Below are 14,958 nucleotides of genomic sequence, written 5' to 3' on the forward strand. Positions count from 1 at the left end.
GCTATGTAGCCTGGACTGGGCTGGCACTGGAATCCCCCTGCCTCGACCTGTAATAAAATCAGTTGTGTGCCTCCATGCCTGTCACTTTATAGGCCATGGATCCCTACAAGGCCATGAAAGCTGAACTTCTGTTTTGTATGTGTGTGTGGGTATGTGTAACATTTTTACTGTGAAACAACAACAGCAAAGGAAAACTAAGCATGCAGGAAAGTAGAAAGAATTTTAAGTAAACACCAAGCCCTGGGCATCTAGATTTACACCCGCATTTTATTACATGTAGTTTGTCATTTCTCCACCAATCGTCTTTCCGCACACTCACGTTTCATGCTATCCAATGGAACTTATAGCTGCAACCCATTCTCCTCTGGATGTCAGTAGATTTTCTGTTTGACCGGTAACCATATTTTTCACCTATGATGTCTATTTGACTCTTTTGGAAATCTGCTTGGGTGGTTTCTAGTCTTTTTTTTTTTTTTTAATTTTCATCTATATAAGCACACTCATCATTCATTTCTTTAAACATACGAAGCTTTCGTGATGCACACGCCACTCCTGAGAGCTGAGGTCTCTGTTGCCGTTTGCTCTGCTGTTTTTGAACTCGGGTCTATTCCCTCATATTTTTTTTAACCTTAAACCATTTCTCGTCTTCCTTAGAAGGTATCTGTTGGAACTTGAAGTGGTTTCCCCATAGAACGTTTCCATTTGCTTCTGCAGGAAGTCCAAGAGACTCAATAACTGGTACTGTTTTAAATTAAATCCTCGAGGTTCCCGGCCCACCCAGCTGGTGAGCAGTCATCTTCAGAGCAGTCTCTTCTCCTGTCCAATGCCAGAGTTCTGGTTCTGCACTTGCCTGGTGTCCTTTGGAGGGCAGCAAGAGATGACTTGTGACTCCACCGTGCCACCCTTGCTTTCCTGTCTCAGACGTATAGAAAGGAGACCCTCCAGATTCCTCCCCTTGCCTGATCCAGGGCTATCCCCACTGCCTGTGCTCCCTGGTGAAACAGACACTAAAAGTCAAGGTGGCCTGGTGTGGTGATGTGTCCAGAGCAGAACTGGGCTTTAGCAGTCTGCTTGTCAATCACCCTCTCCAGGGGCTTTATAGTCTTGCCATTTCATCAGTAATTTACAAATACAATGTTTCAACTTTTTAAAGATTACACTTGTTAACTTATTTAGTATCTGTGTGTGCATACATGTATGCCAGCTAGCAGACGCGTAGACCACAGCATTCATGTGGAAGTCATCCGGTCAAGTCACAGAAACTTTTCACTCCTACCATGTGGGCTCCAGGGATGGAACTCTGGTTGTCAGGCTTGGCCGCAAGCCTCTCTACCTACTGAGCCCTCTCAGCAGCCCTCAGTGTCTCGTCTTTCATTTTCAGATATTTTCTATATATCTGCATTTGCCCCAATTAATCTAATTGGGGGCTGGAGAGATGGCTCAAGGTGAAGTATGTGTGCTACTCTTACAGAGGGGCTGAATGTGGTTCTGAACACAGAAGTCTCAGGACTGCCTGGAATTCCAGTTCCAGAGGTTTGTGCCTTCTGCTGGCCTTGCACGCATGCACACACACACAAACACACACACACACACACACACACACACACACACACACACACACACATCTCTAATGCCAGCAGTCAGGAAACTGAGACAGGAGGATAGCCTTGAGTATGGGACCAATCTGAACTATATAAAAACACAGACACGTACATACACACTCACACACACACACAGAAGGGAAAGCCTGAAAGCAAAAGGCTGTTATAGCACGTGTACACCAGGGTAACATTTGTGAACATTATTTATTCCCTCTGGGTTTTCCATTCACCAGAGATGCCTTTTGGTTTTATTAATGATGATGCTACAGATGTCGCTACTGGCAGTCACTCTGTATAGTGTAAAACTTGTTTGATGTAATGATCAAGACTAGTTGTATGCCAGACCTCATGTGATCCAGCAGACCAGGAGAGGGAGGTCGTCTTGAGTTAGTGCGTGTTTAATGTCAGCTGCAGTCATTATTGGGGTTCATTTCAATGCTGCCCAGGTAGACACAACATGTATTACAAGCCCTGACTCCCTGGAAGTGTATATGGAGGATGGGATCTGTCACACAACTCCGACAGATGTGATCTGCCCCTATCGGGCTGAGAAAGCTCACTGCTTACCAATGACATCATCACAGCACTGGCGATTTGTGGATTTGAAGATTTTACAACTTGACAATCCACAGGATTCAGACACTGACCTTTGGCAGTCTCTGTCCTGCGGCTGGGAGGCAGACTCTCTCAACCACCACGCCAAGAGTCTCATTTCCTGAACTTGCTCTGAACCCAGAATGTACATCCAGCTCCAAGTTCCTCCTCATTAAATTGTCCACAGCAATCAGAAATGACCAGGTACTCCGTACCCTTCAGTTCCTGGCACTGTCCCTAGAGTCAGGACGGAAGCTATTCCGCATCTCCGTAACTATGCCTTCTTCGTGCTAGCATGCCCGATTCTGAAATCCGGCCATGGGCTGCTGGAGTACCCGCTTACTTCTCCACAGATCCTGTGTCAGTTCTTTTCCTTATGCCAAAACAAAATTCCCGACAAGAACAACTGAAGGCCTGGTTTATTTGGGCTCATTATTTAAGGGTACAGCCTGTCATGGTGGGATAGGCACAACAGAGGGAGCTGGGGGCAGCTGGTCACATTGTACCTGCAATCAGGAAGCAGAGAGAGAGAGAAAGGCTGGCGGTGCTCAGCTCTCGTCTCCATCTTTATTCAGCTGGGACCCTGGCCCATGGGATGTTGCTGCCCACACTTAGGGTGGGTCATTAATGAACTAGAAACCCCCTTAGAGACATTCCTGCTTTGTCTGTAAGGTGGCTGAGGACTCTGTCAGGTTGAGAGTCAGGATTAGCCACCACAGGGGCCCTCTAGCTAAGTGCTGAGTTCCCTTTGAAACTAACTCCACTCACGAGGGCCATCATGAGTTAATCGACTCTCAAAGCACTCACCTCCAAATCCTGGGGGGTGGATCCAGCTTGGTCACAGGGACAAATTGTAGAGCATGAACACTCTAGCCATAGAACTCACGGACAAGTGTCAATTACAGGGAAACCCTAAAGTGAACAGAGAAGGAAATACAAGCACAGCCCACTGCACAGTTGAGCGATGAGCACATTTATGTAGTCATAGTAAACACTGCGTATCAAACCAAATTACTCTTATCATTAGAACAAGAGGGAATACCTGGGCATGATGGCCAAAGATTCAGGCAATTGAAGCAAGCAGATCTCTGTGAGTTCGAGGCCAACCTGATCTACATAAGGTGTTTGAGGCCAGCAAGGGTGACATGGTCAGAACCTGTCTCAGAATATATTTAATAAATAAACAAATGGGACAGGAAGTAGGGGCTCAGTAGCCCAGGATTCCAGAAATGAATTAGCTCTTCCTCTTCTGGGCCAGAGAGATGGCTCTGCGGTTAAGAGCACTGACTGCTCTTCCATAAGTTCTGAGTTCAATTCCCAGCACCCACATGGTGGCTCACAACCATCTGTAATGGGGATCCGATGCCTTCTTCTGGCGTCTAAAGACAACGACAGAGTACTCACACACATGGAATAATAAATAAATGAATAAATAAATAAATAAATAAGTAAAATCTTCCTCTTCTACTAAAGGTAGAATTTCACCTGAAATATCAAGATAAAAGTGATTGATACTTGTAAAGTAGACAGAAGTCACATGCAGTGGTGCACACCCATCATCTGTCATTCCAGCACCTGGAAGCAGAGACAGAAGGTCATGAGTTCAAAACTAGCCCAGACTACATAGTGAGTACTTATCTTAAAAAACAAAGTGAGATGACGACAGCAAAATGGAGGGCTGGAGAGGAAGCATAATGGTTAAGAAGAAGAGAAGCATAATGGCTGTGCTTTCAGACGACCCTGCACCCACGTGGTAGTTGACTCACAACCGCCTGTAACTCCTATTCTAGGCCAGCACTCTCTCCTGGCTTCCACAGGCAGGCATACGTGGTAACAGACATTGATGCAGATAGCATACCCCTACACATAATTTTTTTAAATAGCTGTGGCACGTGACTATCATTCCAATACTTAAGAAGTAGAAGAAGAAGAATCAGGAACTCAAGGTCAGCATGAGGTACAGTGAAAATTCATCTCAGAGAGAGGGGTGGGGGAAGAGAGAGAGAGAGAGAGAGAGAGAGAGAGAGAGAGAGAGAGAGAGAGAATACACACACACATTGCTTATACAAACAAGTAACGGATGTGGGCCCTGGGAGATGTAAGCTTCTGCCATACTTTATAGAGTTACTTAATTATTTAAATTATGTGCTTTGTAGTTTTCATATGAGTGAAGGCATCATTTGTAACAGATGCTGTCTGTGCTTGAAGAGATTATAAAATGTAAGGATTTATCTAGGGCAGTCTGCAGTGTGTCGGGGAAACTTTATGGAGACATCGAATGGACTCGGGACACACAGGATGACAGTAGATTGCCCCATCAGAGAACCTGAGGCAGAGGTTTATACGCAAATGCTTTATCGGGAGTACAGCCACAGGCGTGCAAAGGCAAGAGTGTGAAGGATGGGAAGCAAACAAAGGCGGGGCCACACACAGGAGGTCACAGCTGAGCTGCCCGCTTGCCCACCCTGGGGAATGTCTGCACCAGCCAGCCTAGGCAAGCAAGGGCATGCCATTAACTATTAGCCCATCTCTTGGACACCCCACCCCACCTCTGCAATGGTCAAATGTGCCTTGCTGTAACCACCCTGTGGGGCACACGGATTGTGCCACCTGAGAAACTGGCTTGGAACTCTGCTGAGGTGGAAAGTGTTCAGACCCTTAAAATTTCAAAACCTGAGATTTAAATCTCATCCCAAGAGCAGCAGGAGGGGGACTAACCCCCTCTCTATTTCCATGCCTGCCTCAGAAGTTTGTCACCTGGGGACCCCAACCAGGTGGTCACAGGTGGTCAGCCACCTGGAATTCTTCCTCATGAAAATAGAGCATTGCCAGCACCTTAGCCTCCACCCCCAAAATCCCGTCCCGTTCCCAAGGTTCAAATAGTCCCTGTCCACATGGAATAAATAACACAAGCTATTTCACCAATGATCGTCTGAAACTGGGTGTTTTTACAGAGGTGTAACACTTCTAGGAGGACTACATACTCCAAGCACTCAGGGTTGGACCGCTGGACCTGCCTGCCTGGCCATACTCCCCTCCCTCTTAGAGGCTCACATCAGAGCAGGGCCGACCATGCTGTTGCCAGTGTAGCCACCACGGCGGGACTCAGGACCCAGGACCTGAGCCGGCCAGGCCACCAGAACCTCTGTGCTCCTTTCCTAAGAGCTGTGAGGGACATAATTCTGGCATTCCAGCTAGCCTGGAGTTCTGTGGACGCTATTCTCCAGAAGGAGAAGCAGACCACGGACCCCACCGGTTCAGGAGCCAGAGAGAGGCAGAACCCGGAACCACCTCACCCCACACTTCTCAACGACTGCCTGGGAGTCAGCTCCTACACACTGTTTTATGCTACACACTGTTTTATGAAGCTTAGTCCAAGCGTGGTAGGAGCAGCCGATAGCAGGCAAGACCCTCCACGGTGTCTCTGAGGGACACGATAGAACCAACAGAGACGAGCTGGCTACACTAGGAGCCAAGGCCCGAGTTTGCACCTGGGGAGTCCACCCTGAGAGGTCATCTGATGCACGCTCCTTAACTACTGGAGTTCCAAACTCACAATCCTATGGTGGCCGCAGAGCCATCTAGCCACAGGCCCCCCCATCCAGCGTTCAAGGCCAGTACAGAACTGTTGACAGTCGTAGGGAGTTTCTCACCACTGAGAGGGCTAAGAGCTTCCTGAGTAACGTTCCAATACCTCGGTAAATTGCAACAATGCTGGAAAATAGAGTCTGGTTTGTACTGACAGATTAGTCAAATTCTCCCAAATACTAACTAGCCTCTCTGTCTCACTTCAAAGGCCTGAATCCCTAAAGGGGGCCCCAGCCCTGAGTTGGTCAATCAAGAAAGCCGTCTCCCAGCTGCCCTCTGGCGGTCAGAATGCGTCACTGCAGTTCTTCTTTGATGTGTGTGGGTGTTTCCAGGAACTCAACTGAACTTAACTTTCCAAAAACCAGTCAGTGAAATAGTGCCAGGGGAACAGCGGTAATCAAGAAATTAAGTTAAGCAATTAGGGAGAGCAACGAGAAATCAAAGGTTTTGTTTTCGTTTTTGTTTTTTTAAATAAAATACTCCAACCATAAGCTTACAAAATCTAATTTCAAATAAGACATTTGTTTCTAGCTGCAGAAGTCTGAAGAAATAGTGAAAAGCCCCAAGGTGAAGTGGGGCTGTCCTCTGCTCTGATTCCTGGCTGTTCCCCAACTCCAAAGTTAAAGACACCGCACTGAGAGGGTCCCTGAAGTGGAAGATTTGCTACGATTTCATCACAACTACAAAAAATGTTAACCTTAAAGATCCCACATAATCCCAACAGAGGCGCTCTTTGATTCTGAAATATAGATGGACGTCATGCCGTGTTTAATATAGATTACATGTGTTCAAAGATGTTTAGGTGGTACCCAGAGCCTATCCACTTAGAATGTTTTCCATGTATGTGTGTTTGTGTGTTTGGGAGTGTGTATGTGTGCACATTTGTGTGTGTGCATGTGGAGGTCAGAGGTCAACTTCGATTGTCATTCTTCACTGTCTACCTTGTTTTAATTGGGACAGGGTCTCTCCCTGGCCTGAAGCTTACAGATAAGTCTGGCTGCCCAGCCAGGAAGCTCCAGTTCCCCAGTGCTGGGATTACATGTGTGGTCTGTGTGTGTGTGTGTGTGTGTGTGTGTGTGTGTGTGTGTGGTGTGTGCGTGTGCGTGTGCGTGTGCGTGTGTGTGTGTGTGGTGTGTGTGTGTGCATGTGTGCATGTGTGTGTGTGTGTGCATGTGTGTGTGTGGGTGTGGGTGGGTGTGGTGTGTGTGTGCGTGTGTGCATGTGTGTGTGTGTGTGTGTGTGTGTGTGTGGTGTGTGTGCACACATCTGTGGATTCATGCACATCTGGTCCCCTGGATAGTTATGAACCACCTAACCTGGGTGTTGGGAACCCAGTACTTTGAGAGACTCCAGTCCTCTGGAAGAGTTATATGCATGCTTACCCAGTGAGCCATTTCTCCAGCCCAGACACCGGATTTTGTCTACTAAAAATGTTGGTGTTTATCAGCTGTCTGCAAGGGTGAGTGTGTCCTCACATCTGAGTTCTTGTTAAAGAATCCAATGACACCAAACAAACTACTACCATCCCAGGAAGGAAGGGAGAGAAGGAGGGAAAGAAAGGAGAGGGAAGGAGGGCAGGAGAGAGAGAGAGAGAGAGAGAGAGAGAGAGGGAGGGAGGGAGGGAGAGAGAGAGAGAGAGAGAGAGAGTCTTATAAATTAGAAAGAATGAGACGGAAATCTCTGAGATTTGCCGCCACGGCGTCAGCTCATCAGTTCTAATTATTCTCTGGGTCGCTGATTTAAAATACCTTCTATGTCAAATCCAAATCCATCTATCTACCTCATTAGATCCCAGCACTCTATTTAATGAATTTTCTGTCTCCAAACTCATTTTATGTATACGGGTCGTGTGCCAGATGCTGGATGCTTGCAGAATGCAAGATCTATGATGCTCTCTGAAGATACAACTTTGTGTCTCCACAGTTTAGAAGATCTAGCTTTCTGTCTACAGGGACTTGACAAATTTACTTCTTTGCTAAATCCCACTGAAAATTTCCTGGCTAGAGTAGTTCATGTTATCAGGAAGCACGCGGAGGGCCATCTCCCGTGACGTGGGCATCACCGTTCGGTCATGTGCTCTCTCTCCACAGGGAGCAGTGGTTTATTAGCTGTCAATTTGTAAAGTGCTCTCTGAGATTATCTGATGTGAGATAAGAAGAGTGTGAACATAATTCATTGTCTTCTCTGTCAAAGTAGAATTAGCAAGCACTCTATATTTTATTCTATGGAGAGATGGAAATGCCAGTGAGTCTTCACCAGTGTCCTGGCTGGGTAGCTGTGGTCATGGAGCTTGATGGCTTCTTCCATTATCGTTTTGGATTGTTAGCTGTTATAGGTTTTATATAGTTATTTAACTATATGTGCTTTATATAGCGATTATAGTAATGTTACTATAGGCGTTTACCAATATTAATATCCATAATATATCAGTTGTAACTGATACATTTTCCATTGCTTTATGGAGAACATATTTTGACCATTTATTTCCTATCTATAAACATTTACTCACTGAACAAATGTTGACCTAGAGTCATTTATGCCCAAGGCCTCCTGCTCAGAGCCTGGATAAACAGATGTGATCAAGGCAAACTCGAATAGAATCCATTTCATGATATTTGTACCGTGAGACAATAAAATGGATGACTAAGGTTGGCATGGGATATTCTTTCTGTGTGTGCATATGTGTGCATGTGTGCACCTGTGCATGTGTGTGCATGTGGATTCAGTACACATTCACACATTCACCTCCCAAGATCACAGAGCCATGCATGACTAAGGCAGAGTTACATCCAACTAACTGGGCAGTTCAGGAGGGAAACACTGAGGTCAGGTGAGGGTCCATTGGCTATCTTCACACCCAGCTCTGTGAGGGGACACCCACAGTCTACATTCCTGTCTCGGGGGTTTCATGCAAGTCACCATGTGACATCATCACATTACATCATTGCATCATCACATCATATCATCACATCACATCATCATGTTATCACATTATATCATCACATCACATCATCACATTATCATATCGCATTAATCATCAAATCACATTACTCATCATGTCATCACATTACATCATCACATTACATCATTACATACTCACATCACAATGCTGCCCTGATGAAGGAAGTGTCTCGTTCTCAGAGGGTAGCCGTGTACAGTACTCTACAGAACAAGGTTCACAGATTCACACCAGGGCGCCTGGCTTTAGCATAAGCGCTAAGGATCTGAACTCGGACCCTCAGACTTTCCCAGCAAGCACATTACTGACCGAGACACCTCCCTGGGCCCAGAATACTCTTTCTTGAGAATTTAAAGGTGGTGTCACCGGCACAGGTGTCACATAGGGATCTTAGCTCTGTAAAGGTCAGAGGGTAAGAGATAGACACAGAGAGAAAGGCATTGTACTGGAGACCACCAGGCCACACAGAGGCAGAAATGGCTTCTGCCTCTACACATGGGGGCAGATGGAAAGAAAGGCCCGTGGAGACAGACCTGCCAATTTTCCAAGAGAAAAGCATTACACCACACGATGTTTCCCCAGGCAACGTGGGAAAGGCTTTCAGATGGCGAGGCAGGAGCCAGCTACCTAAACCCAGGAGCTGCTTCTAGGTGCGCTGACGGATAACAATAGCTGTACTGACGGTGAGAATCAGCGAGTCAGACCTGAGTTCTGTAGGACATCTCCCATTTCACATGTTGAAAAGTAGTTTTAAACCTTAAGAATACTGGAGCGGGAGAGACGGCTCGGCACAGTGGTTAAGAGCGCTTGTTGCTCATGCAGAGGACCCAGGTTCAGTTCCCAGCACCCTCATGGTGGCTCACAACCATTTGTAAACACACAATTCCAGGGGATCCAGTGCCCTCTTCTGACCTCCAAGAGCACCAGGCACACATATGATATGCATACACATGAGATAAAACAAATACATCTCTTTCATTGGTGCTGTTTATAGAAAGCTAGGTGTGGTGGCGCATGCCTTTAATCCCAACACTTGGAAGGCAGAGGCAGAAGAATCTCAGTGAATTTGAGGCCAACCTGGTCTATGTAGCTAATCCCAGGCCAGCCAGGGCTACATGGGAAGACACTCGATGCTGCTCCTGCTGCTGGTGATGATGCTGGTGATGGTGATGATGATGATTAGGAGGGAGCTACGGAAGAGACTTGTTAGGTAAAGCACTTCCCATACAAGCATGAGGTCCCAGAGTTCAAATCCATAAAACCAACCAATGCAAAAAGCCAGGGGTGGCTGTGCACTTCTGCAATCCCTGCACTAACAAGAGGAGGGAGATAAACTCTGGGGCTGACATGATGGCTCAGCGGGTAATAGGTGCTTGCAGACGAGCCTGAGGACCCGAGTTCAATCCCCAGAAGGCACAGGGTAGAAGGGAAGAACTATCTTCCAAAAGTTATCCTCTGACCTTCCCATGCACACACACACACAGGAATACACACACACACACACACAAATAAAAAATAAATATTAAAATAATTTAATCAGCCGGACGTGGTGGTGCATACCTTTAGTCCCAGCACTCGGGAGGCAGAGGCAGGCAGATTTCTGAGTTCAAGGCCAGTCTGGTCTACAAAGTGAGTTCCAGGACAGCCAGGACTACACAGAGAAACCCTGTCTTAAAAAAAAAAAAAAAAATCAAGAGAAAGCTGCAAATGCAACTGGCAAAACTTAGAGACAGCTTAAAGAGGCTGGCTCACCTGAGCAACCTCAGGTAACCTCAAACGTGAATGCCACAAAGCCACATGTACGCCACTCAGATAACATTCAGAGACCGCTCCGTGCTGCTTGTGGGCTATCCACATCCCAAATGTACAACCTGAGGCTAACCATGAGGAAAGCCAGACCAAGCCACGCTGCTTGAGAAAACCGACGGGCGCGGCAGACCTGGAAACTGCCAATCCTGAGACAAGAGGCAGAGAAGCATCCCGGGTTAAAAGAAACTAAAGGACAAAGCAGGATAATTTGAAATCAGGTCCTAGATCAGAAGCCAGTTGTCTCTTCTGAATACAGAATGGGATGGAGAAATGAGGCAGATTACGTAAGGCTGGGTCACTCTAATCTCCCGGCTTGATCGCTGCATCCGGTTACGTAAGAGACCTTCCGTTTTGTTTCAAGTACGCCTTACTCTCCAGTGGCTGAAAGAGGAGCAGCCTGAGGAAATGTGAAATTAATATTTGGGAAATCTAGCTAAAGGGTTCACAGAAACAGCTTGATTATATTTTGCAATTTTCCTATAACTCTTTTTTAATGGCGGAGGGTTGTAGTTCAGTGGTACAGCACTTGCCTGACGTGTACAAGGCCCAGGCTTTGATCATCAGCTAATAAACAAAGCAGATACACATGGAGGTTCAAGCCTGTAATTTCAGCACTTAAGAGGCTGAGGCTGGGGGTTTGCAACCCCATAGGAAGAACAACAATATCAACCAACCAGACCCCTCCCCCCAGAGCTCCCAAGGACTATGCCATCAACAAAAGAATATGCATGGCTCCAGCTGCATATGTAGCAGAGGATGGAAGGAGAAATCCTTGGTTATATGAAGGCTTGACAGATGCCCCAGTGTAGGGCAATCGAGGACAGGAAGGTGGGAGTGGGTGGGGGAGCACCCTCATAGAAGCAGGGGGAGAGAGGATGTGATAGGGTGTTTCCGGGAGGGAGGGAAACCAGGGAAAGGAGATAACATTTGAAATGTAAATAAAGGAAGTATCCAATAAAAAGAAAGAAAGAATGAAAAATATAATTTAAAAGTCCAAGGAGGATGACTTTATTTCATAATAACCATAAAGCAAATTGTTGGGGCAGAATAATTTAATGGTGCCTTTAACGATAATGAAAGTTCCATTACAGAATGTAGTATTGACTTCAAAGTTAAAAATAAAATTCATTTTTTTTTTCAGAAAAAAAAAAAAAAAAAAAAAAGAGGCTGAGGCAGGAGGATCATCACGGGTTGTTGTGTTGGGTCAGCCTGGGTCACACAGTGGGAACCTATTTAGAGAATCAAAAATAAATTAAAACCTAAATTTAAAAGTGATCACACAGTAGCAAGATGGGGTGAGTCTGCAGTATTCATGGGAAAGCACAGGCGTCAGGAACAACCTCGACGGGCAGTCGGCCCACGATGGAGCTCACCCCTTCCCGGCGGGCAGGAGGTTTGCTGCGTCTCTGTCCCTCTGATAATGACTGTTGCCGGTGTATGCTCTATGCTTCTGGAACTTTTAAACTGGCTTAGCACCGGGAAGAAACACAGCAGCTCTTACATAAATAATCGAACTGGCAATAAAGCCGTTGGATCCACAGACAGCCCTGGTCCTTGGAGATGAGAATTTTCAAAAAGCAAGCAAGCGGCTGTGGTCCAGTCTTTCTCGGCAGAGCGCGGGCAGCTCCTTCGCTGCCTCACAGAGGTGCGAGCATTAGTCTGGCCTCCTGGCTTCTGATCTCAGCCATACACAGCACTCGAGGGAAATATCCTAACCTTTCAGGGCCCCACTGAAGAAAGTAACATTGTGTAAACAGAGGAGAAAAGAAACCCGCCTGGAGGAAAATGGTGTCACTCTCAGAAAGGAACTGGTGTTCTTGGCAGCTCAGGCCGGTCTGAGAAGAAAGGAGATGCGAGCGGGCAAGGAGCCTCTCTGTGAGAGTCCCTGTGAGGGAGCATGTGTGAGGTCGCAACCACTGGCCAAAGCCCAAAGGAGGTAAATCCTGTTTGCAGACCCATTCATTCAAGGGGTCCTGGCCTGCAATTACTCTTTCCTGCTTGTGAAGACGTCCTAAAGCTCAGCTCAGGGCAATTGTAAACTCCAGGGATGCAGGCAAGCGTCCTTCAAGATGAAGAGCCGCAACCAACAGCCTTTTAGTCACGTGGGGGTGTGGCGGGGTGGGGTGGGGCAGTATATTCGAAGTACAGTATTAAGTGTACCTTCGAGGCTGAGTCTAATCTGTTGTCATCTCTCCTTAGCTCTTCATGTGTCCCTGGGAACCACATAGGATGGAGATACCACCATCTTCAGCTGGGAGGTTTGCTAAGGACACGGAGACCCAGTGAGCACATATCCACCAAACTCTAGCTTTCACATCTTTAATCCACAATATTAAAAAGTGTTGATCTCAGCGGCTGACAAGATGCTGCACATCCAAGGACGGATACATCTTCCTCTGTTCACGATGAGAGTTTTTTTTTGTTGTTGTTGTTGTTGTTGCTTTTGTTTTTTGGTGTTTTGGTTTGGTTTGGTTTGGTTTAATTTTATATGCATGAGTGTTCTGCCTGCACCATGGCTGTGAACCAAATGCATGCAGTACCCACAGAGGTCACAAGAGGGCATCAAGCCCCTGCTTCTGAAGATCTTGGTGGTTGTGAGCCTCCGTGTAGGCGCTAAATATTGAACCAGAGTCCTCTGGGAGAGCATCCCATACTCTTAACTGCTGAGCCAGCTCCTGGGCCTGTTTTACTATGTTTTGATAATTAATGTTGTCATTGAGACAAAGTCTCACCGTGAGCCCTAGATGCCCTGAAATTCAACATATATAGTAGGCTTGCCGGGCAGTGGTGGCACACACCTTTAATCCCAGTACTTGGTAGGCAACAGCAGGTGGATCTCTGAGTTTGAGGCCAGCCTGTTTTATGGAGTGAGTTCAAGGACAGCTAGGACTACAAAGAGAAACTCTGTGTGTGTGTGTGTGTGTGTGTGTGTGTGTGCATGTGTGTGTGCATGTGTGTGTGTAATGGGGAGGGAGGGGTTGAAATGTCCCTCCAACCTCTCTCTGAGAACTGCTGAGTTGGCAAACCGCTGCTAAGCTTCTTGTTTTTATGTTTACCCCAAAATAATTTCCTAGATTCCTATCAGCTCCCTCTGTTCTTCGGGCTAATCAAGTTGAGCCCTTCCCTGAACCTTTGTGCCTTAACCGCAGTGAGTGGTCGCTGCAGCAGCTTAGGCAAGATGCTGGAGTGGCTTCCTGGGTGTAGAAGACTCCCAGTAGGATGGGAGACACTTACATCCTGGCCCCACACTCACTGAGGGACCCAGGAAGCCGCTTAGCCTCGCTGAGTTCATCTCTTCATCTATGAGACACCACTCTGCCAAGCTAGGGATGTGGTCAGGTGGTAGAGCACTCACCTAGCATGTGCAAAGCCTTCTGGGTAAACTGGGCACGGTGAAATAGAACCTGAAGGATCAGAAGGCAAGGTCTTTTGGGGCTACATTTTGAGTTTGAGACCCATCTGGACTACTTGACACCTTGTCTCAGAAAAGAAGGCAGGTGGCTGCCTGTACAACCATGAAGACCTGAGTTCAGATCCTGCCCTCCCAGCACACTGTAAAGAAGCCGGGTGTGGCAGCATGCACCTGCAATCCCAGGGTTGGAGCGGTAGAGGCAGGAGGCTCCCTGGGGCTTGCAGTTCAGCTGACCTAAACATAATGCTGAGCTCAAGCTGGGCAGGCAGTGGTGGCACACACTTCTAATGCCAGTGTTCTGGAGGCAGAGACAGACTCTGTGAGTTCAAGGCCAGCCTGGTCTGCTGAGCTAGTTCCAGGAGGCAGGGTTAAATAGAGAAACCCCATCTTGAAAACAAACAAACAAACAAACAAACAAAAATTACTAAGCCCAAGGTTCAATGAAAGACCGTGATTTAAAAAGATCGAGTAAAAGCCAGGCGTGGTGGCACACATCTTTAATCCCAGCACTCGGGAGGCAGAGGCAGGCGAATTTCTGAGCTCGAGGCCAGCCTGGTCTACAAAGTGAGTTCCAGGACAGCCAGGGTTATACAGAGAAACCCTGTCTCAAAAAAAAAAAACAAAAAACAAAAACAAACAAACAAAAAAAACCAAAACAAACCAAAACAAAACAAAACAAAAATCCAGTAGGGGGCTATTGAGAGAGACACTTGGTGTTGACTTCTAGCCTTAACATCACACAACCACACACATACACAAGCACAGATGCAAATATACTTTAAAAACTGCCTTTGGACACTTCTGGCTTATACAGAACATGTAAATAGAAGCCTGTGACAGGGCTTTTCACACCCCCAGTGCCTTAGGCTCTGTCTAAAACAGGGGACATCTTCTCTGTCTCAGAAGTGCCCACTCCCCCATATCTGATCACTAAAGGCTGAGTTGCCCCTGTAAGACCCACTAAAACTCAAAAGAACAAAGTAAGGTCAAGTGTG

At 46.7% G+C, this 14,958-nt stretch overlaps 1 long non-coding RNA gene across 2 annotated transcripts; it reads right to left on the reverse strand.

Moving 5' to 3' along the window:
• Positions 1 to 249: 249 nt before the first annotated feature.
• On the reverse strand, positions 250 to 3,650 carry LOC102636563. Of its 2 annotated transcripts, none has more exons than XR_871347.2 (2): positions 3,003 to 3,650; positions 250 to 2,568 (listed from the first exon to the last, which is right to left on the reverse strand). It is a non-coding gene; the product is annotated as an uncharacterized LOC102636563 (long non-coding RNA). The 2 variants fall into 2 exon arrangements; XR_871346.2 differs by having other exon boundaries at positions 250 to 2,701.
• Positions 3,651 to 14,958: the final 11,308 nt, after the last annotated feature.

This window comes from Mus musculus, chromosome 9 (genome assembly GCF_000001635.26).
Source record: "Mus musculus strain C57BL/6J chromosome 9, GRCm38.p6 C57BL/6J".
In the NCBI taxonomy this organism is placed as follows: domain Eukaryota; kingdom Metazoa; phylum Chordata; class Mammalia; order Rodentia; family Muridae; genus Mus; species Mus musculus.